Genomic DNA, 25,434 nt, shown 5'->3' on the forward strand with positions numbered 1-25,434 from the left:
CTCTTACGCTCCAGAAAAAAAAGTCCCAGTCTATCCAGCCTCTCCTTATAACTCAATATAACTCAATCCATCAAGTCCCGGTAGCATCCGAGTAAATTTTTTCTGCACTCTTTCTAGTTTAATAATATCCTTTCTATAATAGGGTGACCAGAATTGCACACAATATTCCAAGTGTGGCCTTACCAATGTCTTGTACAACTTCAACAAGACATTCCAACTCCTGTATTCAATGTTCTGACCGATGAAACCAAGCATGCCGAATGCCTTCTTCACCATTCTGTCCACCTGTGATTCCACTTTCAAGGACCTATGAACATGTACCCCTAGATCTCTTTGTTCTGTAACTCTCCCCAACACCCTACCATCAACTGAGTAAGTCCTGCCCTGGTTCAATCTACCAAAATGCATTTGCTGAAATTAAACTCCATCTGCCATTCGTCAACCCTCTGGCCCAATTGATCAAGATCCCGTTGCAATTGGAGATAGCTTTCTTCACTGTCCACTATGCCACCAATCTTGGTGTCATCTGCAAACTTACTAACCATGCCTCCTATATTCTCATCCAAATCATTAATATAAATGACAATTAACAGTGGACCCAGCACTGATCCCTGAGGCACACCGCTGGTCACAGGCCTCCAGTTTGAAAAACAACTCTCTACAACCACCCTCTGGCTTCTGTCAAGAAGCCAATTTTGTATCCATTTAGATACCTCACCCTGGATCCCGTGAGACTTAACCTTATGCAACAACCTACCATGTTTAGAGGACAGTTGAGAGTTACCATCTCACTGGGGGCCTGAAGTCACATGTAGACCAGACCAGGGTCAGGGTTTTCCAGCCATCTACCATCAGGATCACTCAGTCCCCCCGAAAGCCAATGGTCTTTTGGCTGGACTGCGCTGAATCTCCCAAGGTGGGCCCCACAATGATAGGGGTCAGAAAATCCCGGCCCAGGTATGGTGGCTTTTACAACAATCTGTGATGGTTTCAGGGTTACCGTTACTGAGTTAATTTTCGGTTCCAGATTTTGATAATTGAATTTAAATTCCACCAGCTGCCATGGATCTCCAGTACATTAATCTGGGTCTCTGGATCACTAGGCTAGTGATATCACTACTACACCTCCCTCTTTGAGGGTGTGAATGGTGCTATATGATGCAAGTCTATCTTTTCCCTCTATGTGTGTAGGGGAGAATATGCCCCTGTTTACATCAATGGGGACAAAGTAGAAAGGGCGAGAGCTTCAAGTTTTTAGGTGTCCAGATCTCCAACAACTTGTCCTGGTCCCCCCCATGCCGACACCATAGTTAAGAAAGCCCACTAACGTCTCTATTTTCTCAGAAGACTAAGGAAATTTGCTATGTCCACTACGATTCTCACCAACTTTAACAGATGCACCATAGAAAGCATTCTTTCTGGTTGTATCACACCTTGGTATGACTCCTGCTCTACCCAATACCGCAAGAAACTACAAAGGATCGTGAACGAAGCCTAGTCCATCACGCAAACCAGCCTCCCATCCATTGATGCAGTCTACACTTCCTGCTGCCTCGGAAAAGCAGCCAGCATAATTAAGGACCCCACGCATCCCAGACATACTCTCTTCCACCTTCTCCCATTGGGAAAAAGATACAAAAGTCTGAGGACACATACCAACCGACTCAAGAACAGCTTCTACCCTGCTGCCATCAGACTTTTGAATGGACCTATCTCGCATTAAGTTGATCTTTCTCTCCACCCTAGCTATGACTGTAACACTACATTCTGCACTCTCTCATTTCCTTCTCTATGAATGGTATGCTTTGTTTGGAAAGTGCGCAAGAAGCAATATTTTTCACTGTATACTAATACACATGACAATAATAAATCAAATCAAAATCAATCCCACACCTGTAAGGTTAACTCTTAACTGTGCTCTAAAGCAGTTGAGCAAACTTGTCAGTTGTATCTGGTTGATGGGCGATAGCTGCCAACCTTACCTGTGCCACCCACACCTCAAGAACAGATTTATAAGAAAACTGTTGAAAGATGTGAGGTCTCAATGAGAGTGAGGGCGGAGATAGCTGAGTGAGCATGGAAATTTGTGTTGCCAGTCACCATGCTGTTTTGCCAGGACCATCCCACTCCCGGGCCATTTTCCCAGAGGTGGGATGTGAGGTTGCCAACTCTGATTTTATATATATCTATCTGTATGCCTGGAGCTTTTATCACATGACTTGCCCCCCCACACTCCACCCATTAGTCAGCCAACACATCCATCCTTGGGACGCACTTCCTTCCTGTGCCAACTGGAATGCAACAAGACTCATTATCCAATCGGATGATGCTTGAGTGTCAACCAAACGACCTTTTTGTTTCCCACTTTCAATACTTTTATACCTGTTAAAGATAAATGTTCCATGAACATTGCAAAGACACAATGTCCAGAAATCTCCAACCTTGCCCACAGCTGGGGTTATCCAGTCCCGCTGCAGTGAATGGAGATTTGACTGAGCGCCAAATTCTACGTTCTCATTTAAAGTTTAAAAAGTTTATTTATTTGTGTCACAAGTAAGGCTTACATTAACACTGCAATGAAGTTACTGTGAAATTCCCCCAGTGGCCACACTCCGGCGCCTGTTCGGGTCAATGCACCTAACCAACATGTCTTTCAGACTGTGGGAGGAAACCGGAACACCCGAGGAAACCCACGCAGACACGGGGAGAATGCGCAAACTCCACACAGACAGTGACCCAAGTCGGGAGTCGAACCTGGGTCCCTGGCGCTGTGAGGCAGCAGTGCTAACCACTGTGCCACCGTTCCACCCACTTGTAGCGAGAGTGGGGCATGTGAGACCTGAGAACTCAATGAACTCAACTTAATATCCCAATGATTTTAATCCTGGATTCCACACAATGGTGTCCTGAAGTTGGATCTTCAATTCCAGGAGACTCCTGGCCAATCCTGGAGGGTTGGCAACCTTAGCAGGGTGGGGTCTGTAGCAGAACTGCAAGTGACAGACAGCCAATTAAGAATCTTTAAAGACCTAATGAGGCCGATTGTCAGAGGCCAAGTTGGCCTCTGGGGTCCCTTCTGAACCCAAGGCATCAGGGAGTAGGCCATCTGCCTGGAGGTGTCCTCCTGGCAATGGACCGGTTGGAACCGGCACTCCGCAGGCAGGTTTTGTGGCCTTCTCTGCTGCCTCGCCTCTTCTTTAGGCTGCTCTTTGGAGCTGCCTTCCTTCCACCATGGTGACCTGGCTGCTGAAGACACTTTTTAAATTGAAAGTCTGAAAGGTTGGAGAGCGAGCAGTTCAAAATGGAGACACCTTCTTTCTCAAGTACCTGAACTGCAGGCCGCTGCTTCTTCAGTGCTGAAGGCCTGGGATTGGTCCTTCAGCATTGTGAGCCTGTTTGCCATCCTTCATTGGACGGCGAGCCCGCCATCTGAACGCGAGTGGCCAATTCTGGAAAAATCACTGACCACCGTGTGGGCTTGTGGTCTCCATTTAACCCAGGAACTGGAGCTTCTGACGTGAAAGGCGATGCTCTTAGTGTAGTTGTAATGTTTGTGAATTATTGTCTGCCAACACGGAAAGAATGTACATGATGTTCCATCTCTAAACTCCCAGGATCCACTCTTTTTCAGTTGCTGCTCAACAATTTTCACCAGAAATGTGTTTTGTATCCATTTGCACGAAGTGGGTGTTGCTTTTTAGACCTGCAATTATTGCCCATCCCTAATTGCCCTTGGGAAGTGGGTGGTGAGCTACCTTGAACCACTACAGACCTTGTGGTGTAGGTACACCCACAGTGCTGTTAGGGAAGGAACTCCAGGATTTTGACCCAACGACAGTGAAGGAACGGCGGTTATTTCCAAATCAGGGTGGTGAGTGGTTTGGAGGGGAACTTGCAAGTGGAGTTGGTGTTCCCGTTCATCTGCTACCCCTGTCCTTCTAGATGGTAGCAGTCACGGGTTTGGAAGGTGTTGTCTAAGGAGCCTTGGTGAATTGGTGCAGTGCGTCTTGTAAATGGTGCACACGGCTGCCACTGTGCATCGGTGGTGGAGGGAGTGAATGTTTGTGGATGTGATGCACAGCAAGTGGGCTGCTTTATCCTGGATGGTGTTGAGCTTCATAGAATAGAATACTTCATAGAATAGAATAGCTTCTTGCGTGTTGCTGGAGTTGCACCGATCGAGGCAGGTGGGGAGTATTCCAGCACTCTCCGGACTGGTGTTTTGTAGATGCCAAGCCTTTTAACAGTTACACCAATCAAATGGCTCGTTAACTGCTTAAAAGACTCTTCACTATAGATGCCTTTTCCTCAACACCCTGCATCAAATTACCCAGGAGTGAATGAATTATAGCTACAATCACACAGCTTAAAGTTTAGAAGGATGAGGGGGCGATCTTATTGAAACTTACAGGATACAGCGAGGCCTGGATAGAGTGGACGTGGAGAGGATGTTTCCACGAGTAGGAAAAATTAGAACCAGAGGGCACAACGTCAGGCTAAGGGGACGATCCTTTAAAACAGAGATGAGGAGGAATTTCTTCAGTCAGAGAGTGGTAATTTTGTGGTACTCTTTGCTGCAGAAGGCTGTGGAGGCCAGGTCATTGAATGTCTTTAAGACAGAGATAGATAGGTTCTTGATTGATAAGGGAATCAGGTGTTATGGGGAAAAGGAGAATGGGGCTGAGAAAAATATCAGCCATGATTGATTGGCGGAGCAGACTCGATGGGCCGAGTGGCCTAATTCTGCTCCTATGTCTTATGGTCTGAAAACTGTCTGCTTCAGTGATTCCATTGGTAATTTGTCCATGTGGGTGTGAAGCCATCCCTTCTCACCCACCCCCCTCTCCCCCACCTCCACCTACCCCACCTTTACACATTGGAAAGGGAATCTCCTATTGCCTGCCGCAATCAGCTGAAGCGGTGCCTCTGACAGTCAAATATCATGTTGTATTTATTGTCTGTGCTGATGCGTGAGGATTTAGCTTTGTGTGTGAGATACCAGAGGGCAGCTGGTAACTATCAGATTAAAACCCAAAGGAGATGAGAGAGAGAGAGACTATCAGACGGGAGTGGAGGAAGAAACAAATTAATTGGACATCATTGTGATTTCCCCCTTCATTCACTCTCAATATTGTTGACAATTCTGAATACATTTGATATAATTATCCCTCACTGCATACTATTTTCCAGCTGAATATTTAGATTTTCTGCTTGACAGCAAACATCTCCATAATTTGTTCCAATCATAATATGGTGAAAGCTCCCACACACTCAGTTCCATCTGTGTAATTCCTCCACACACATTTATTAAGCAGTAATCACACTAATCTAGCTCATTCCATTCAGGGCATGGAGTCAGACTTTCACAGGATTTTACATTACCAACAGAAAGCATTTATCAATAAAAATGGCCTTTTAAGGCAGAGTTTCTATAAACAAACTTACTATAATCCAGTGTAGAAGTGCTTAGTGATTTGTGTTGTAAGAGCTCATGTATATATCTGTGTCAGTGTGTGTTTTTATTTGTTTCTGTCTGAGTGTCTATAGGATGCTTGTGTCTATGTGACTTTGTGCATCCATGTATATGTGTGTATGTCTGTGTGGGCAATGAGCATGTATGTTTGTGTCTGCGTGTGTGAATGTCATAGTGTGTGTGACTGTGTGTATGTTAATGTGTGTGTCTGTGAATAATGAGCATGTATGTATGTGACAGTGTGAGTGTATGTGTGTGTGAATGTGAGAGAGACAGTGTGTATGTGACAGTATGCGTCTATGCATGTGTGTGCGCCTGTGTGAGTAATGAACGTGTATGTTTGACTGTGTGAGCGTACATGCGTATGATTGCGTGTGTGTGCGCTTGCGCGTGCGGGTATGTGTGTTTGTGTGTGTGTGGGTATGCGTGTGGGTGTGTGTGTGACTGTGTCTGAGTATATGTGTGCACGTGCGTGTGAGACTGCAGGTGTGCCTGTGTGTGTAATGGGTGTGTATGTTTGTGACTGTCATTTTGTGAGTATGAGCGAGTATAGGTGGGATTTTACAGGCACTCTGCTTCTGTGCGTTTTCAGCAGGGTGGCTTACCTCTGACTGGCTCCCGTCATAAATTGGGTGGCAGGCACCAAAATCAGCCTGCCCACCATTGTAAAATAAATAATTAATGAATAATTGAGCTTGTTACCAAGCTTATTAACCTGGATGTCATGCTGCCCATCCCATCCCATCAAACTCCCTCCCACCTCGTCGATGTGGGCGGGAGTGAGGAACCCTCTTTTGACAAGTTTTTTATAAATATGCAAAGAAAAGATTCAGAGTCTGCCCTTTCCACATTGGGACACCTCAACCCCCATCCCCCCACTGTTGAAGTGGAAACTTTCCTGCTTCTTGACTGTGATAGAAAGACTCAACAAAGCTCGTTCTGACAAAATAACCCGCCTTTATTTACAAAAGCCTGCATACAGTATTGGCTGACAACTTGAGTTCAGAGGGCAGTTGGTACAACTTGCCAATTCCTCCTCAAGTCCGCAATTACACAAAGAATCAGTTCAGTATTTATACATAATCATTATCAGTTTGTGTGACCAGAGCATATTCAGGAATTTGATTAGTAATAGAATCATAAGCAATGTCATTAATCATGTCATCACTTGCTGACCTCCTGAAACTCTTTGTCTCAACATTCGCACCCTTATCTTGTCCTTTGATGGAACAGAAAAAGGTCAGTGACTCCTTCAGCCCTGACCTTATCTTGTCTTATTCATACAGCCTTAAGTTATGCGAAGTCAGCCTTATCAAGTCTTACAGGGGTCTGGCATTTTGAAATAGCTTTGGTCAGCCGTTCTTATATTGTACCAAATAGCTGACCAATTTTCCCATCATGCTATTCCTTAGTTCGTACAACTTCACACCACCCCCCTGGGACGTTGCACCCAACTCTGCACCTACCTACCTGGCCACCGAACTTTCCTCTCAATGGCTGCCTAATTCTTCCCCTCCCAAAAAGGCGTGACCTACCTGGGCCAGGCCTTCATTTTCCCTTCTACATGGGCACCATTGCAGTTCCAGCTGCTGCCACAACTCAGTTGGGACTGCTAGCCAATCAGATTGCCAATGGACTACTCATCCAAGGCCCAGGTTATTGCTCTGGGGACATGGTTTCAAATCCCACCACAAAAGTTGGTGGAACTTAAATTCAATAAATAAATTAAAATCTGGAATTGAAAGTTAGTCTCAGTAATGGTGACCAATTGTCGTAAAAACCCGTCTGGTTCACGAATGTCCTTTCAGGAAGGAACTTAGACATCCTTACCCAGTTTGCCCTACTTATGATTCCAGACCCACAGCAATTTGTTGATTCTTAACTGCCTGCTGAAAATGGATGAGCGAGCCACTCAGTTCAAGGGTACTTAGGGATGGGCAGCAAACGTTGGCCTTGTCCTTGTGGGCGGCACGGTGGCACAGTAATTAGCACTGCTGCCTCACAGTGCCAAGGTCAAGCGTTCAATTCCAGCCTCAGGTGATTGACTGTGTAGAGTCGGCACATTCTCCCTGTATCTGCAAGAGTTTCTTCTGGGTCCTCCGGTTTCCTCCCACATTCCAAAGATGTGCGGGTTAGGTGGATTGGCTATGCTAAATTGACCCTAGTGTCAGGGGGATTAGCAGGGTAAATATGAGGGGTTATGGAAATAGGGCCTGGGTGGAATTGTGGTTGGTGCAGACTCGATGGGCTGAATGGCCTCCTCCTGCACTGTAGGGATTCTATGATTCTATGATTTGTCAGTGAGGCACACATCTCATGACAAATATGAGTTAAAGATTGGCCAGAGGCTATCAAGGATGGAATTTCTCCATTGAGGGCTGGAAGTCCCACCCTCTGTCTGTTTGCATATATTATCACTGCATCGGGGCTTTTTTGGGTCATTTGGCTGCCAGTTGATTCTTGCAACAGGGAGGTGAGCTATTCGCACCCCTGGGAAATGCCTGTGTGTGTATCTGTGACTCTGCGTGTGTGTATGTGCATTTGTGAGTGTGTTTGTGTGTGTCCGTGTGTTTCTCTGCGAAAATGACTGTCCTTGTGTATGTGTAACTGTATCTGTCTGTGTGTGGGAGCTAAAGTTTACCAGCTAGGAAGTGGGAAAGCGTCACATTGGCTGCTTGACTCTTCCTGCAGCCATGTCATTTTCCCAGATTGCTCACGCCACTTAAAAGGCCATTCAGAGCCTCTTCCTGCTTTTGTTTGACGTTTTTAAATGACAAACCAAGGTGGCTGTGCAAGCATGTGTGTGTGCGCGTCTGTGTGTGCGCATATGTGTGTGTCTGTGCATGTGCATGCATGTGTGTGCTCATGCGTGCGTGTGTACGTGTGTGTGTTTGTGTGTGTGCACGCGTGTGTGTGTCTGCATGTGTTTGCGTGCATGTGTTTGCGTGCGTGTGTGTGCATATGTGTGTGTGCATATGTGTGTGTGTGCACTTGTGTGTGTTTGTGTACATGCATGTGTGTAACTGTGTGTGTGCGTGTATACACACGTGTGTGTATGTCTGTGTGCACACATCTGTGTGCCTGCGTGTGTGTGCATGTGTGTATATGTTTGTGTGTGTGCACGTGTGTATGTGCGCACATGTGTGTGTGTGTGTGTGTATGTATGTGTCACTGGGGAAAATATTGGAATTTAGGATTTAGATTCATCAGGGAGTGGTGGCTTGGTGATGAATGTAATCTAAAAAGATGTGTGGGTTTGAAAAAGCCCTGCGCTGGACAGAGCAAGAAAAAGCAGCGTACAATCACAGAATGCTTGTCTCAATGCTGAGCTGGAAGAACTCATCCTGTAGTACAGCCATGCACAACAGCAGACAGAGGTCATTGTCTTGCAAGACCTCTTGATTAATTAATACATAGAATCATAGAATCCTACAGTGCAGAAGGAGGCTAATCGGCCCATCAAGTCTGCACCAACCACAATCCCTTACAGGCCCTATTCCTGTAACCTCTCATATTTACCCTGCTAATCCCCCTGACACTAGGGTTAATTTAGCATGGCCTATCAAGCTAACCTGTACATCTTTGGACTGTGGGAGGAAACCAGAGCACCCGGAGGAAACCCATGCAGAGACAGGTAGACTGTGCAAACTCCACACAGACAGTGACCTGAGGCCGGAATCGAATCTGGGTCCCTGGCACTGTGAGGCAGCAGTGCTAACCACTATGTCATCTCAGAAGGAGGCCATTCGGCCCATTGTGCCTGTACCGACAACAATCCCACCCGGGTCCTATCCCCATAACCCCACATATTTACCTTGTAATCCCCAGGCACTAAGGGGCAATTAACCATGGCCAATCAACCTAACCTGCACATCATATTCATGAAAACACATGGCAGTTGGTAAGATGTTGAATACTACTTTAGGAAAAGCTGCATTGGAGTTATCAGCAATGACAAAGCTATACACTGAAACACAGATTGAGAAGGCAAAAGCTGAACATGAAAATAAACAGTTCAAAGAGCAGTTAATTGTCCTTCAGTATCAGATTCAAATACAGTCCATTATCCTTCAACAACACGATGGATAAAGAATAGCTTGAGCAACAGAATGGTAGACCCAACTCGGTGAGACACTTGCAATGTAAAGGAAAACCTGTGGAAGGATCTTCAACAAGCTACCAGGATCCCCCATGTCTGAGGTTGTCCATCAGAAACATTATAAAGTGAAACAAAAGTAGTTTAATGCCACTCTGAAAGGGCTGATCAATCAGTTCTCCGAGAAGACTCAGGAATGTTTGGTATTCCAGGAGGAGATCCGGGCACAAATAAAGAAACTGCAGTGCTGAAGGAAAATTATTTCATTCCCAAAGAGCAGAGATGAAAGTCAAAACACGGATTGGCAACGAAGGTGGAAGTTCTCACTAGAAAGCGCAATATCTTTCATAAACAATTGGCAGAAGCACAAAGACAGGATGTGAGCTGGAATGGTAGCAAAGAGGAATTATACTCTGCTGAGGAAATTCTAATCAGTGGGGAGAACACAACATGGGGCAGCAAGGAAATCTCTGAACAGATGTATATCGTCGATAAGTAGCCTTTTTCTCGCACGAGCAAGAATGCCTGCACACTCCTACATCTCCAGAAAGCGAGGATGTCAAGACTACCACTTCCATTAGCCAGACAGAACAATATAGCCTTTAGTGCTCAAATACTAACGAACATTCAGACTCATATTTTACCTTCAATCTCTCTTTGTAGAGTAGGTTTGTCCATTATCACCCCAGGTCCTGGAAAGTCCCCAGTGGTCAGGCCGGCCTACTGCCCCTGAGATTACTGTGAGACCACAAGTGAAAGTGTACCAGAGAGTGATCAGTTGTCTGAGGAGCCTCTGGTTCCAACTAGGACAATAGTGCAGCTGCTGGACATAGCAACGCCTGGACACAGATAGCAACTTCCAGTCTGCACAAGCACAAGGAATGCTGAACCCTGGGACCAGTCTCTCTCCATCAAAACGCAGAAGTGAGCCTACCACTAAACCTTCTTTTCGCTACAGGAATGCTCCTCCTCAGCCTCATACGGCCCACGTGGAGAAAGAAGAAGGAAAAGCAACACCAAGGAGATGAATGCCATTGTCGCCCACCCTGCGAGAAATGATCGAGAATAACAGCAACCATAGATCAACCAGTCCAGCCTCGCAGCCAACAACAAGACCCAGATCCAACAGATCACGCCACTCTCCTCACAGAGTGGAGAATAAAATGCGAGAAGGTTATAAAACCTCCAGACCGCCTGAACCTCGAACTACAAGGACTTGAAGTGGGAAGATGGGGGTAATGAGAATCATTATGAATCAGTCATGAATGGCGGAGCAACCTGAATGGGCCGAATGGCCTAATTCTGCTCCTATGTCTTATGGTCTAATATTGTAATAATACTAATACTGCGATAGCAATCATGTTTGAATAGCATTAAAGTTGTAACAATGAAGTAAATACATAAGACTTATGTAAGACTTGAAGTAAACTAATGTACTCTATATCCATGGGATAAAGACTCGGGGGTCTGGTATATACAGGGTAAGTGTGGGGATGAGTATATTACCACTCATACAGTGATGTAGAGGGCACATGACCCAGATCTAGGGCCAGTGTAGTGTTCAGCAGAGACATGATAAGACCTAGACATGGAGATAGCTGCTTGCCTGAATCCTTTACTGCATGTATATAGAAAGTTACAGGTGGTTAAAGACTTAACAGTTAACATATGGAAGACTACGATGACTGCCCTACCAGACATGTTCTGTAATCAACACCATCACAACAATGCCCTCCAGCCAACTTTTTTCTGTTTGCTAAGGAGGTCCCTTGTGCCCAGGTATTGCAACAACCCCCTAAGATTTCTGTTCAAACGTTTATAAAAGGAAGAAAGTCTTGCATTAACAATCCTTCATGACCTCAAGACAGCTCAGAAATACTTTTTGATGTGGAGTCATTGCTGTGATGATGGAAACAAGGCTTGCTCACTGCAAGACCCCAAAGTGATAGTGACCAGATAATCTGTTTCTGAGTGATAAAAATATTAGAAATGTCCAGCGGGTCAGGCAATATCTGCAGAGAGAGAAACAGAGTTAACATTTAAGGTTGATGCTCGTTCCTCGGGGCTAGAAGATGTTTGAGATGTATCAGATTTTAAGCAAGTACAAAGGCAGAGAAAGCAGGGAAAGAGTGAAAGGGAAGAAGGTTTGTGATAGGGTGGAAGGCAGGAGCAGGATCAAATGATCAAAGATATCGGCCAGAATCTTACCACCGTTCACACCTTCGGGAATTTCTCATCCTGTCCAGGCTGGCCGCCAAACTCTCCAACCTCGCTGCAGTGGGAGGGCGGCGTGAACAGCTGGTGATGTTGCAAGGCAAAAGGAAATGATGCTGGAATGAGGAAAAGCTGAATTTGGAAGAGGCGGAATGGTTACAAAACCTACTGTTTGAAAAAGCTGGAAGCGGAGGTGATGATCTGAAATGATTGAACTCAGGATTGAGTGAGGAATGCTTCAAAGTGCCTACCCAAGAGATAAGGTGCTGATCCTCAAACTTACATTGAGCTTCATTTAAACAGCATCAGGGACTGAGGCTGGCGAGGTCAGAACGTCAGGAAGGCAGAGAATAAAAATGAAAGGCTATTGGGGGTCTCTGGGTCGTGCATGCAGGCTCAATGGAGGTGTTGGGCAAACTAAGTGCCAGGGCTAACTCCCCTCCTCTTCTTCGAACAAGGACAGGCATCATGGTATAACATCTCCTCTGAAAGATGGCACCTCCAATTGTGCTTCACTCCCTCAGTGCTACTCTGGAGTGTCAGCCTAGATTTGGTGCTCAGGTTCCTGGAGTGGGGCTTGAACCTGTGACCTGTGCGCGACAGCACTTTGTGCTGTTGGGTTCTTTCAGGGATCCAGAATTTCCCATGTTGCGGCTGCAAAGATCGCCCACTCAGTCGGAGATCTTTGGGGCGGCACGGTGGCACAGTGGTTAGCATTGCTTCCTCACAGCGCCAGGGACCCAGGTTCGATTCCCGACTTGGGTCCCTGTCTGTGTGGAGTTTGCGCAATCACCCCAGTTCTGCGTGGGTTTCCTCCGGGTGGTCCGGTTTCCTCCCACAGTCCAAAGATGTGCGGGTTAGGTGGATTGGCCATGCTAAATTGCCCCTTAGTGTCCGTGCATGTTTGGTTAGAGGTTTCAACGGGGTAAATGTGTAGGGTGTGGAGATAGGGCCTGAGGTGGGATTGTTGACGGCACAGACTTGATGGGCCGAATGGCCTCCTTCTGCACTGTCGGGTTTCTATGATTTCCATAAGTGGTGATGGAAGAACCAAAGTCACTCGAAACCAAAGCATCCGTGCACATTCTCTCTGCGTGAAGACACAACGCACAACATCACTACCACACTGCGTAACATATCACAATATCCCCATGGAGAGCTGTGAAGTATTACCCCATTTGAAAGGAGGCATAATTAACTTTCTGGGTCACACGGTTTATTGTTTACTAAATGCTCTTACAACTCTTCTTTATGCTTTGAGTCCTTTACAAATGAAAAACATCAAATATATCAGGGGCAGCATTTTAAATTTATCACACTGCATTTTCCGCTACGTCTGAGAGTTTCAGCAGCGAACTCATGTTTGATGTGAAAAGCACCTCTCCATTTTGAATTCCAACCATCTGTTTGGCCCAAAGACACATTTGCTCGGGCGCTAAATGAAGTGTACTTCCTGCCCTTAATAGGATTGGTGCAAATGTTGCAGCAGGGAAACCTGTGGGAAACCTCATTAATAAATAATAACTCAGATTTTCTGTTTAAATCCCTATCTCTCAACACGGGTATCATTACAATAATTCTCACAGACACTGGATTTTCAAATTCCACTTTTCCAATTAGTGTAAATATTCCTTTGGCCTGGTGCCACCTGGGCCAGCCGGGCACTTGAGTTGTCGCCTGCGTTGCTATGGCAACGGTCGTAGAATTCTCTTACGAGCAGAGGTTGAGTAGGTTGGGCCTGTACTCATTGGAATGAGAGGTGACCTTATTGAGACATCTAGGATTCTCAGGGGGGGCCTGACAGGGTAGATGCTGAGAGGTCGTATCCCCTTGTGGGAGAGTCTAGGACCAGAGGGCATAATGTCAGAGTAAAGGGTCGTACGTTTAAGACAGAGATGAGGAGGATTTTCTTCTCTCAGGAGGTCGTGAATTGGTGGAATTCTTTGCCGCAGAGGGCTGTAGAGGCTGGGCCATTAAGTATGTTCAAGGCTGAGATAGCCAAATTTTTAATCAGTAAGGGAATCAAGGGTTATGGGAATAAAGTGAGAAAGTGCAGTTGAGGAATATCACTTCAGATCAGTCATGATCTGATTGAATAGTAGAACAGACTTGATTGGCTGAATGGCCTCCTTCTGCACAGTAAGGATTCTATAGTTCTGTAGATAAAAAAAATTAGTGCCACAAGTAGGCTTACATTAACACTGCAATGAAGTCACTGTGAAAACCCCGTAGTCACCACACTCTGGCGCCTGTTCAGGTACATTGAGGTAGAATTTAGCATGGCCAATGCACCTAACCAGCACATCTTTCAGACTGTGGGAGGAAACCGGAGCACCTGGAGGAAACACACGCAGACATGGGGAGAGCATGCAGACTCCGCACAGACAGTGACCCAAACCGGGAATTGAACCCAGGAGTTAGCAGTGCTAACCACTGTGCCACCTAAATATTAAATATTAGCCAGGACGCTAGGGATGACACCCCTGCTCTTCTTTGGGATCTTTCATGCCCAACTAACAGGGCAGACAGGACTTCGACTTAACGCCCCATATCACTGGTGGCACCTCCAACATAGTGGAACTCCTGCAGGATTAGCTTTGATTTTTTTTAGACTCAAGATTTGAACTCACAACCTTCTGCCTCAGTGGGGGGAGGTGCTATCAAGGCAGCCGGCATCAAGTGCCAGAGGCGCTGGGTGGAAAAAAGAAGGCTTTGAGATGATCTAAAAGTAGATTGTAAAGTATATTGTTTAATGTAGGGAGCAAATCGAGGAACATTCATTCCCAAGATGAGCGGTTTAGAAGGTGGAATTGTTCATTTTAATTTTGGAAATTTTTAAGTGGGCTTGAGAAAGATAATGGGCCTGAACATCCTCAGAGAAGCAATCGGAGTCGGATTGCCTCTCCACATCTGGTTTTTACCTTCATTTTTCTTTCCAATTATTTTGCCTGACCTTCCGACTCAGGCAGGGTGAGATCCAGGCAGTTCTGTGCATACTTGGGGCTTAGTGCCGAGGGCAGCTCCATCAGACGTAAGGAGGCCATGTCCCCATATTTACAACACAACCAAATCAGTTAAATGTCCAGCTGAGTTTAAAGATCCTTGACAGGCCAGGGAGAAGGTATATGGTAAATTGGTGGGATTTGGTGGGGGAGGTTGAGAGCGGGAGGGGTGGTGTGGGGGGCAAGGGGTGGGCAGGGATTCCTGCGGGGAGTGGTTGGGGGGATGGTTGTGGGAGTCCCGTGGGGGTTCGGGGGAGTCCCATGGACGTTTGGGGGTGGAGGGGGTGACAGGAGTCTTGTGGGGCATCACTGTGGGTCTTTACAACAGTTACCCAGAAGTTAGAAGAGCTTTTAATTCTTCTAACGTCTTCTGGGTAACTATGGATGTAACATAGTCAGAACCATCCCAACTTTGTGATTTTCTAATGGTTCCCAGCGCAGGGCAATTGCCCATGGGAAGTTTACACCTCCAGGCAAATACCTTGCAAACCTTCTGGGAGCCAGGGGATTCCGCAGCACATCTTTTGGGTATCCTTGCCCACTCCCCAATATGATGCCCTGGAGCTCAGAAGTTATGACCCAATTATTGAAAAGAAGCTGTTTATGAGCAGGAGTGAACAATTAGGCCCATGCCATGCCACCATTTAGCGATTGCTTCGACTTTGAAAGATACAGGTATGGTGGCTAGGACGCATGGCAACATTTCTAGTTGGATGTACGCTGCTGCTATATTGGTTGCACATGGTTCATCTCTCACTTTGACTTCCCACATCCACAATTAAGGCCCCCAAATTGAAGTCAATACTTTCAGGTTTATTCTAAGAGGAAATGTCCAGACCTTGCGAACAAGCCTTGGTTCAAAACCATATTCCCTTGGTGGCTCTCTCCAACTGTTGTGTAGAAGTTGTGCTCCAAAAGAGGTCCACAGTTTTTTACCATCAGCACAGACATTTTGTTACCAAACACAACTTTTTGTCTTGTCAGATTGTTTTGCAAGAATTATAATTGTGAAATTCAATACCTGATACCTTTAGACACGGCCGAATAGCCTCCTTCTGCGTTCTATGGGGATTCTCTGAGTCTATGAACATCCACCCAGCTCTTGGCACCAGCTCTCCAATCTGTCTTTGCCTCTGGCCAGACTTCAGGCTGGTACAGAACTTTGTTCTGTGGAACAGCGCATCAAGATTTCAGGCACGGAAGTTGGCTGGCCTGCAAAATTTTCCATCCTTTATTCCTCCTTTCCCTCTGCCTCAAGCTTGCATTGCTATTTTGAATGAATCAAATAAGCAATTAAACAAAATCAAATCAACAGAGGGATGACTCAAGCTTGCGTTGGCGCTCTGTCTCATCCGCCTCTAGTTTGTCCCACTCTTTTGCAACTTTGTAACACTGATGAGGTAAAATTAGTACTGAGTCACTGGGTGGGATTTTGCGGCTTCGCTCGGGCCAGAATGTAAGATCCTGCCCGAGGTCAACGGAGATTTCCGTTGTGGGACCTTCGCCTGCGCCAATTCCAGGGGTGGCCGAGGTGGTACAGTTCTGGCCACTCACTCATTGCATTTACCCATGGCTATGGCAGCGATTCCCAACCTTTGTCTTTTTATGGACCACTAGATCGACATCAAAAGCTTTTGCAGATCGCAACGTACGTTTATTTAACATAGCCTCTGGGTGACGTGAGTCAAACTTTATATTAATGAGTATCAAAAATGTAGCTATTTCTAATAATTTATCATACACACTCACAAATATATTGCAGCACATTTACCTGCAGTAGGCTTACCAGTGGAAACAGAAAACACTGACCTCATGAAATGGCTTATATAGTTTGCAAATGTCAAACGCTGGATAACAGGCTCAGTTGGAGGTCTGATTCAATGTTAAGTTTATTCCATTATCTAGTCATCAGTGCGACAAGCCCTGAAAATTCAGTTTCGCAAAGGTATGTTGTAGGAAAAGGCATGAGAAACGTTACTGCCTTGTTGGACAGTTCTGGGTATTTTGAAACAACTTTAAGCCGAACATCAGTCTGGTAGTTCTGAGAAAATTCCAGCCTTAAAGCTTTGTCACAGGGCAGTTCCACAAGGCTGTCTTGCTCTCTCTCGAGGTCAGACGTTCGAGGATGTTATCATCGAGGCTTGTGAAGGGATTTTGTATCCAGTTGGACTTTTGTGTGGGGAACAGGTCAGTACTCGCATGGCTGTGTTTTCAAACATTCCAGATGCTCTCTGATGTCATGTTTCACACTGTGGAGATGCCGGTGTTGGACTGGGGTGGGCACAGTAAGAAGTCTCACAACACCAGGTTAAAGTCAAAGAGGTTTATTTGGAATCACGAGCTTTCAGAGTGCTGCTTTTTCATCAGGTGAGTCTGATGAAGGAGCAGCGCTCCGAAAGCTCGTGATTCCAAATAAACCTGTTGGACTTTAACCTGGTGTTGTGAGACTTCTTACCATGTTTCACACTGTTTGGAAGCCACATTTCTGCCGTGGCCAAAGAATCTGACAGATTCGCAAACGAGTCTGCTCGAGTCATTTCGATTTTTTTTGACCATCGCTTCTATTTTGTCCGGCACATGAAGAACTGTCACTGATTTTCCCTGAAGACTCAGATTCAGACAGTTAAGTGGTTGAAAGTAGCTGCCATAGATACCAATCTGGTAAGCCACTGAAAATCACTTGTTGTGAGAGTTCAAACTCTGCGTCAAGTAAAAACATTCTCACTTCGTCATGCGACTGGAAAAGACACGCGAATACCTTTCCTAGGGAGAGCCAGCAGACCCCGATGTGCAGAAATAGTTGATGGTGATCACTGCCCATCTCCTCACATTCAGCAAATATTCAGAAATTAAGTGGACGGAGCTTTGATAAAATTAATGCTTCCTCCAAAACGGCCATGAGATCAGCAGCATTTTCTTTGCAGCCAATATATCCCTGAGGGTGCTGCAGTGAATGGATGTTGTTAGTGGAGCCACTGCTCTTACACACATAACAACCCCACTGTGTTGGCCTAACATGGTACAGGTCCCATCTGTGCTAACTCCTACATATTTTCAACAATCAATCCCATTGCAATTAATAATGTAACATCGATAATAATAGATACGAAGTACATAACTGTATTCCGCCCCCCCCCACCACCCCCACCCCCCCACCCCCTACCCCCCGCCGCCCCCCACGGACCACCTGCAATACCCTCGCGGACCACCAGTGGTCTACAGACAACAGGTTGGGAACCATTGGCCTATAGAGCAGACCATTACTTGGACTGGAAAACTGTGACTAAAACTTTCAGCAGGGTGTCAATCAATTCAGTAAAGAGAATCATAGAATCCTATAGAGCAGAAGGAGGCCATTCAGCCCATCAAATCTGCACCAACCACGATCCTACCCAAGCCTCATCCCCATAACCCCATGCATTTTCCTTAGCTAGTCCCCCTGACACTAAAGGGCAATTTAGCATGGCCAATCCACCTAAATCTGAGGATAGAAAGAACTTGCATTTATGTAGAATGAGAAGTGATCTCATTCAAACGTACAACATATTTTAGAGGGCTTGACAGGTTAGTTGCAGGAAGGATGTTTGCCCTGGCTGGGGTGTCTACAGCCAGGGGACACAGTCTCAGAATAAAGACAAATCAATTAGGACTGAGATGAGGAGGAATTTCTTCACTCAGAAGGTGCTGAATCCTTGAATTCGACACTCCAGAGAACTGTGATAGCGCAATCATTCAATCCATTCAAGGTTGAGATCGATAGGTTTCCTCTACATGTTTAAAACATTAAGGGATGGTGTGGGGGGGGGGGGGGGGGGGGGGGGGGGGGGTTCAGACAAATAGTGTTGAAGTAGAAGGCCAGCAATGAGAGCATTGAATCGAGGATTGGCCTCAGGAGTTCAATGGCCGACCTCTACTCTTAGTACTTATAGATTTTTTCATCCCCTTTGGATATCCCTAATTGCTTAACAACCAATCAATCACTTTGTAAGTGTTGTACCTGTTGTTGTGTGAACAAATCTGACAGCCAATTTACACACAGCAAGATCCCACAATTGGCAATGTAATAAATAACACCCTTGTAATGGTATTTTAACTTGATTATTTTAAGTTCCCTTTTGTTTTAGTCACAGTGGCTTTAGTCACCCTGCTTTAATCTGTTTATTTTATTGATCATTTGTCTTACTCAAAAGAGCATAATCAGCTGATCTGTTTTTTAGCTCAGTTGGCTGGATGGCTGGTTAGTGATGCAGAGCGATGCCAACAGCACAGGTTCAATTTCTGTACCGGCTGAGGTTATTCATGAAGGCCCTGCCTTCTCAACCTTGCCCCTCGTCTGAGGTATGGTGACCCTCAGGTTAAATCGCCACCAGTCAGCTCTCCCCCCTCAAAGGTGAAAACAGCCTATGGGGTCACCTGGGACTATGGAGGCTTTACCTTTTTTGGTGATGTTGAAAGGCAGCCCTTGGCACCGCTTGGCGCCATGAGAACTTTAATATCTACCCAAACAAGTAGATAGTTTTTCAGTTCCAATAGCACCCTGGAAAAGCAGCATTATTGATATTGGGTGAGATTCTCCGGCTTCCCAGCCACATGTTTCCCGCTGGCGGGAGGTGGCACATTGTTTGCAATGGGTGGGATTCTCTGGACTCGCTGCTGTGAATGGGAATTCCCATTGATGTCACCCCCACACCAGTGGGAATCCCGCGGGTGGGGTGTGCTGCCAGTGGGACCGGAGAATCCTGCCGACGTGAACGGCAGGAGAATTCTGGCCATTGTCTGTCAGGTGGCACATTAAAGTACCACTGTGCCACCCTCATTTGTGGGCAGCATGATGGCACAGTGGTTAGCACTGCTGCCTCACAGCACTAGGGACCTGGGTTCGATTTCCGGCTTGGGTCACTGTCTGTGTGGAATTTGCACGTTCTCCATGTGTTTGCGAGGGTTTCCAACCACAGTCCAAAGATGTGCGGACTAAGTGGATTGGCCAATCTAAATTGCCCCTTCGTGTCCCGGAATGCATAGGTTGGAGGGATCAGTGGGTAAATATGTGGGGTTACAGGGTTAGGGCCGAGGTGGGATTGTTGTCGGTGCAGACTCGATGGGCCGAATGGCCTCCTTCTGCACTATAGTGATTCTATGATTCTATGAAATCTACATACTCCGGTGGAAGTAGATACTGGCTCTGGTGGAAGGACAAGGAATTGTCATTGTGTAACTATCAATGTTACTCTCTCAAACAACACCATGAGAATAATAACAGCTTAACTGTATCATTTGCTGTTTCGTCGACTGGCTGTGCACGGTTGGCCATTGTCACTGTGTTTGCCGACACAACAGCAGTGACGGCACTTCATAAATAATTCATTGGTTGTGAAGGATTTGGGGGGACGGGGGTGGCTGAGGCCACGATAAAACTCTACACCAGTAGTCTTTCTTCCACCTCAGTCTTGGGAGATTTTCCCCAGTTGAGAGAGACCCAGGAGTTGAACTGAGTGTGAGTATGTCTTGTGCGCTTGCGCTATTTTAAAGAAAGGCCACGGTCCATTAATGAGAGAGTGATGGAGCCCTGTGACAACTGCTTGACAAATCAGCAAGGGTTTGAAACTTATCAGATGTGTGGTTCTGCTTGGAGAGGTGCCACCCTGCTAGTCCCAGGAGACTAAACGCTATGCTGCAAATGAGAGGCTGGCACAGTCATTAGTGCTGGAATATCCCCTTCGTTCGACAGGCTTTCTACAAACGCACACGCCAGTAAAACATATTAGAGACTGTAACTATGTTATCCCCCAAAACCCAGCCAACTCTGAAATGAAATTTGAGCTTGATTATGCCAGTGCCACAGTGAGGGCCGGTGTGATTTGACAGACTGACTGGAGGGGGGCTGTATTCGCAATCAGTTGACCAGCGAAGTGTAGCAATCGATCTCACACTCAATCCCACAATTTTAATCAGACCAAGGTGTTGTCACGGTAATACTTTCTCAGATGCGCACGGGAGAGATAAAAAAATAATTCCACCAGTTTGACAATTTGCCAAATGCATCACAATTTCGGGTTTCCCCAGATTCCTGTGGCCTGCAAACACTCCAAAAATTGCCTAATCTCTGGCTGAAAATCCAAAATACAGTAAGGAGTGTAAATAATGACTTGCATTGATATAGCACCTTGAACAGAGTAAAACATCTGATTGTACTTCCCAGGATTATTATCAAACAAAATTTTGCACTAAAGCCGCATCAGGGGATATTTCACTTTGCTGAAAGCTTTGACATAGAGATCGGTTTTAAGGAGCGTCTTAAGGAAAGAAAGGGAGGTGGAGAGCGAGGCAGGGAGGTTGAGAAAAGAAATCTCTGAGCTTAGAACCTGAGCAGCTGAAAGCACACTCGCCAATGGGGGATTGATTATAATTAGGGGTGGGTAAGAGGCCAGAGAGGGTTAAGCTTGTGGAATTGTCTACCACAGAGAGCAGCTGAGGTCAAAACAGTTTTGTGTTTCCAAGAAGGAATCAGTTATACTCTTCGGGCAAAAGGGGATCAAAGGATAGGGGGGGGAACAGCAGGAACAAGTTACTGAGTTGGATGATCAGCCATGATCATAATGAATGGTGGAGCAGGTCCAAAGGGCCAAATGGCCTACTCCTGCTCCTATTTTCTAATTTGGGGGACGGCACACATCTCGGAGGCTTGTCGGGATGGAAGAGACTGCAGTGATTGGGAGTTGCGAGGTCAAGGGCTGATTTGAAAATAAAGAGGGGAGTTTAATAATGGAGGCATTGCTGAACTGGGAGCCGATGGAGATCAGTGAACACAGGGTGCTGGGGGGATGGGGGGAGACAGGGCTGGAAATGAGCTAGGATACGGGATGACATGGTGGCACAGTGATTAGCACTGCTGTCTCATAGCATCAGGGACCCGGATTTGATTCCCAGCTTGGGTCTCTGTCTGTGCGGAGTCTGCACGTTCTCCCCATGTCTGCATGGATGTCCTCCGGGTGCTACAGTTTCCTCCCACAGTCCAAAAGACGTGCTGGTTAGATGCATTGACCATGCTAAATTCTCCCTCAGTGTACCCGAACAGGTGCCGGAGTGTGGCGATTAGGGGATTTTCACAATAACTTCATTGCAGTGTTAATGTAAGCCGATTTGTAAGAATAAATAAACTTTTATACAGTCAACAGACGGCTGAAGCTTGTTCCTCGACTACATTAAGTCCCCATCATGCTGCTGTATTGCCAAACCAAATAGTTTACCTCATCAGGTTGCTCAATAGGTTGCTTTATACATTGATCAATCTCTACAAATTAATGCCTTTATTTCATCTCTCCAAAAGGTCTCAAAACACTCCACAAGTTATTATTATAGTTCGGTATTGTTATGTAGGAAAGCTACTTGATATATGTCCAAAGACGTGCGGGTTAGGTTGATTGGCCATGAGAAATTGACCCTTAGTGTCAGCGGGATTAGGCGGCTAAATATATGGAGTTGCAGAGATAGGGCCTGGGTGGGATTGTTGTTGGTGCAGGCTCGATGGGTCAAGTGGACTCTTTCTGCACTGTAGGGATTCTATAATTCAATAAATCTATGATTCTATGTTGGGAACCAGTATTATGTAGGGAACAATTATTATGAAGGGAAGCTTAACAGTCCTTTTGTGCAGAGCAAGGCAACAAACAGCAGTAAGGTAAATGACCATTTAATCTGTATTGTGGTTGTTGTTGAGGCACCAATGTTGGCCAGGATAATAGGTGAGCTCCTTGCTCCCCTTAGGATAGCGCCGTGGAATATCTATCGACCTGAACCACCAACATCGGTGATTTGTGTCCTTGTTTCAGAATGTTATTGGAAGGATGGGCTCCTCTGGCAATGTCAATGTGCGGGGAGAATTGATGCATCTGACTCATGAGTAATCATCCATCATATCTTGGCAATATGAACAATAAGAACCTGAGAAAATAACAGTTCTTCACTGGTGTATCTGACTCGATTATGTTTTCAAGAGCTGGTGTAGGGCTTGATGTGAAGAGGTTTGCCTCATAACTAACCTAATTTTACTTTTCACTAAAGTTTACTTATTAGTGTTACAAGTAGCTTTACATTAACACTGTAGTGAAGTTACTGTGAAAATTCCCTAGTTGCCACACTCCGGCACCTGTTCGGGTACACTGAGGGAGAATTTAGCATGACCAATGCACCTAACCAGCACGTCTTTTGAATGCGGGAGGAAACCGGAGCCCCCGGAGTAAACCCATGCAGAGAACGTGTAGACTCCACACAGACAGTGACCCAAGCCGGAATTGAACCCTGGTCCCTGCGCTGTGAGGCAGCAGTGTGCCACCGTGCTGCTAATTGTAGTTATGTGTTCTGGTCCTTTTCGGGTGTACCTTGACACAATAGTCTTGGGTCGCCTTGTCAAGGTATAAAGGCACTATATATATATATATACACACATTGGAACTAATAACAAGATATGATGAAAGATTATTCATGAGTCAGATGCATCAATTCCTGTGCATTGGTCACAAGAGTTATTTGGAGAGTCGATATTTCTTACAATGTACTTCTTATAGTTTCAGTGTTCTCTGTTGACTCTTTACTCCTGCTCAGCATCCCACAGGGAAGCCTGTACTTCCTATCAACTGGAGGATAATTGGTCTGGTGTTCCTGGTTGCGCATCAGGTCTGTTTATTGTCTCTGGGCTATGTTCAGGATTCTCACTGCTCACTCATGTTACTTTGCAAAATGATTAATAATGTTCACATCAGATAACTTTATAGAAGACAAAACCATCAAATGGATCAATCCCGTTAATGGCTGATCCGTTTGGGGCAATGTTTCCAACTTACAAGAGTGGCTACACTTCAAAAGTACTTAGAATCGTAGAATCATAGAATGGTTACAGCACAGAAGCAGGCCATTCAGCCCCATGGGTCTCTGCCGGCTCGCTCCAATTGAACTAGTGCACTCCCCTGCCTTTTTTCCATAGCCTTGCATTGTTAGTATAGTGGTTAATATCCCTCCTGTCACACGTGAGATCAGGGCTCACGGTGGCACAATGGTTAGCACTGCTGCCTCACAGTGCCAGGGACCAGGGTTCGATTCCCGGTTTGGGTCTGTGAGGAGTCTGCACTTTCTCCCTGTGTCTGTGTGGGTTTCCTTTGGCTGCTCTGGTTTCCTCCCACAGTCCAAAAGACGTGCGAGTTAGGTGCATTGGCCATGCTAAATTCTCCCTCAGTGTACCCAAACAGGTGCTGAAGTGTGGTGACCAGGGGATTTTCACAGTAACTTCATTGCAATGTTAATGTCAGCCTACTTGTGACACTAACAAATCAATTTTACTTTAACTTTTTCCCCGACGGGGAACATAGAAATTTAGCTGCAATGGCAAGTGGTAGGGCGATGGACTTGAAATCTAACAGGGTTTCCCTGCACAGGTTTGAACCTGTTCGCAGCAAGTATGAAGTTGTTTACTCGGCTCTCCAGAGAAACCACTGACTTGAAAATAAATTGCAAATTTTTCCTTTGCAGACAATGATCCAATTCTCTTTCGAAGGCCGTGATTGAATCTCCACACTATCAGGCAGTTCAGACCCGTGGGGCGGCACGGTAGCACAGTGGTTAGCACTGCTGCTTCACAGCTCCAGGCACCTGGGTTCAATTCCCGGCTTGGGTCACTGTCTGTGTGGAGTTTGCACATTCTCCTCATGTCTGCGTGGGTTTCCTCCGAGTGCTCTGGTTTCCTCCCACAATCCAAAGATGTGCGGGTTAGGTTGGTTGGCCATGCTAAAATTACCCCTTTGTGTCCTGAGATGCGTAGGTTAGAGGGATCAGTGGGTAAATGTGTAGGGCCTGGGTGGGATTGTGGTCGGTGCAGACTCGATAGGCCAGATGGCCTCTTTCTGCACTGTAGGGTTTCTATGATTTCCATGAGATCCTAACAAGTCACTGCATTAAAAAGATTTACCTCAGGTTGCCATTGTTTCTTTTGCCAATCACCTTAAATCCTTTGGTTCTCAATCCTTCTACCAATAGGAAGAATTTCTCCCTACCTGCTCTCCCCTGACCCGTGATAGGATTAATTGAGGTAAGGTAGGAGGAGGTGAAGGAGGGATATAAATACCAACATGGTGTTATAACGTAACCAATGATAACATTGGAATCTGTTATAATGTAACCAATGGTAACATGCTGTGAGGGTCAGCTGACCAGCTGACCCGGTAGACAATATAACCAATGGCAAAATGATGTGGAGGTCAGCTGATCAGCTGACCTGGCATAAATAGAAAGCAGGGATTTTATGGACTGAATATTGGTGAAATGAAGTTTTTTAATAAAATCTTTTCTTTGATTTAGTTTGTGAAGTTAGTTCTTTTATTGCTTGCAAATGAAGTATCCTTACTGCTGGAAGTGCACATAGGCCTGTTGGACTGAATGGCCTGTCTTTTTGTGCTGGGAATTCTACACAAAGTTTTGAACCAATGTGTGAAATAGGTGAATCAGACAAACTTGCTAGGTGAATTACATAGACTAGCTGCTTTAGCAGATCTGTCATACAAAAGCTAAGACACAGTAAGATATCTCACAACACCAGGTTAAAGTCCAATGGGTTTATTTGGAATCACGATCTTTCGGAGCGCTGCTCCTTCATCAGGTGA

Source organism: Mustelus asterias, chromosome 27, assembly GCF_964213995.1.
Source record: "Mustelus asterias chromosome 27, sMusAst1.hap1.1, whole genome shotgun sequence".
NCBI lineage: Eukaryota > Metazoa > Chordata > Chondrichthyes > Carcharhiniformes > Triakidae > Mustelus > Mustelus asterias.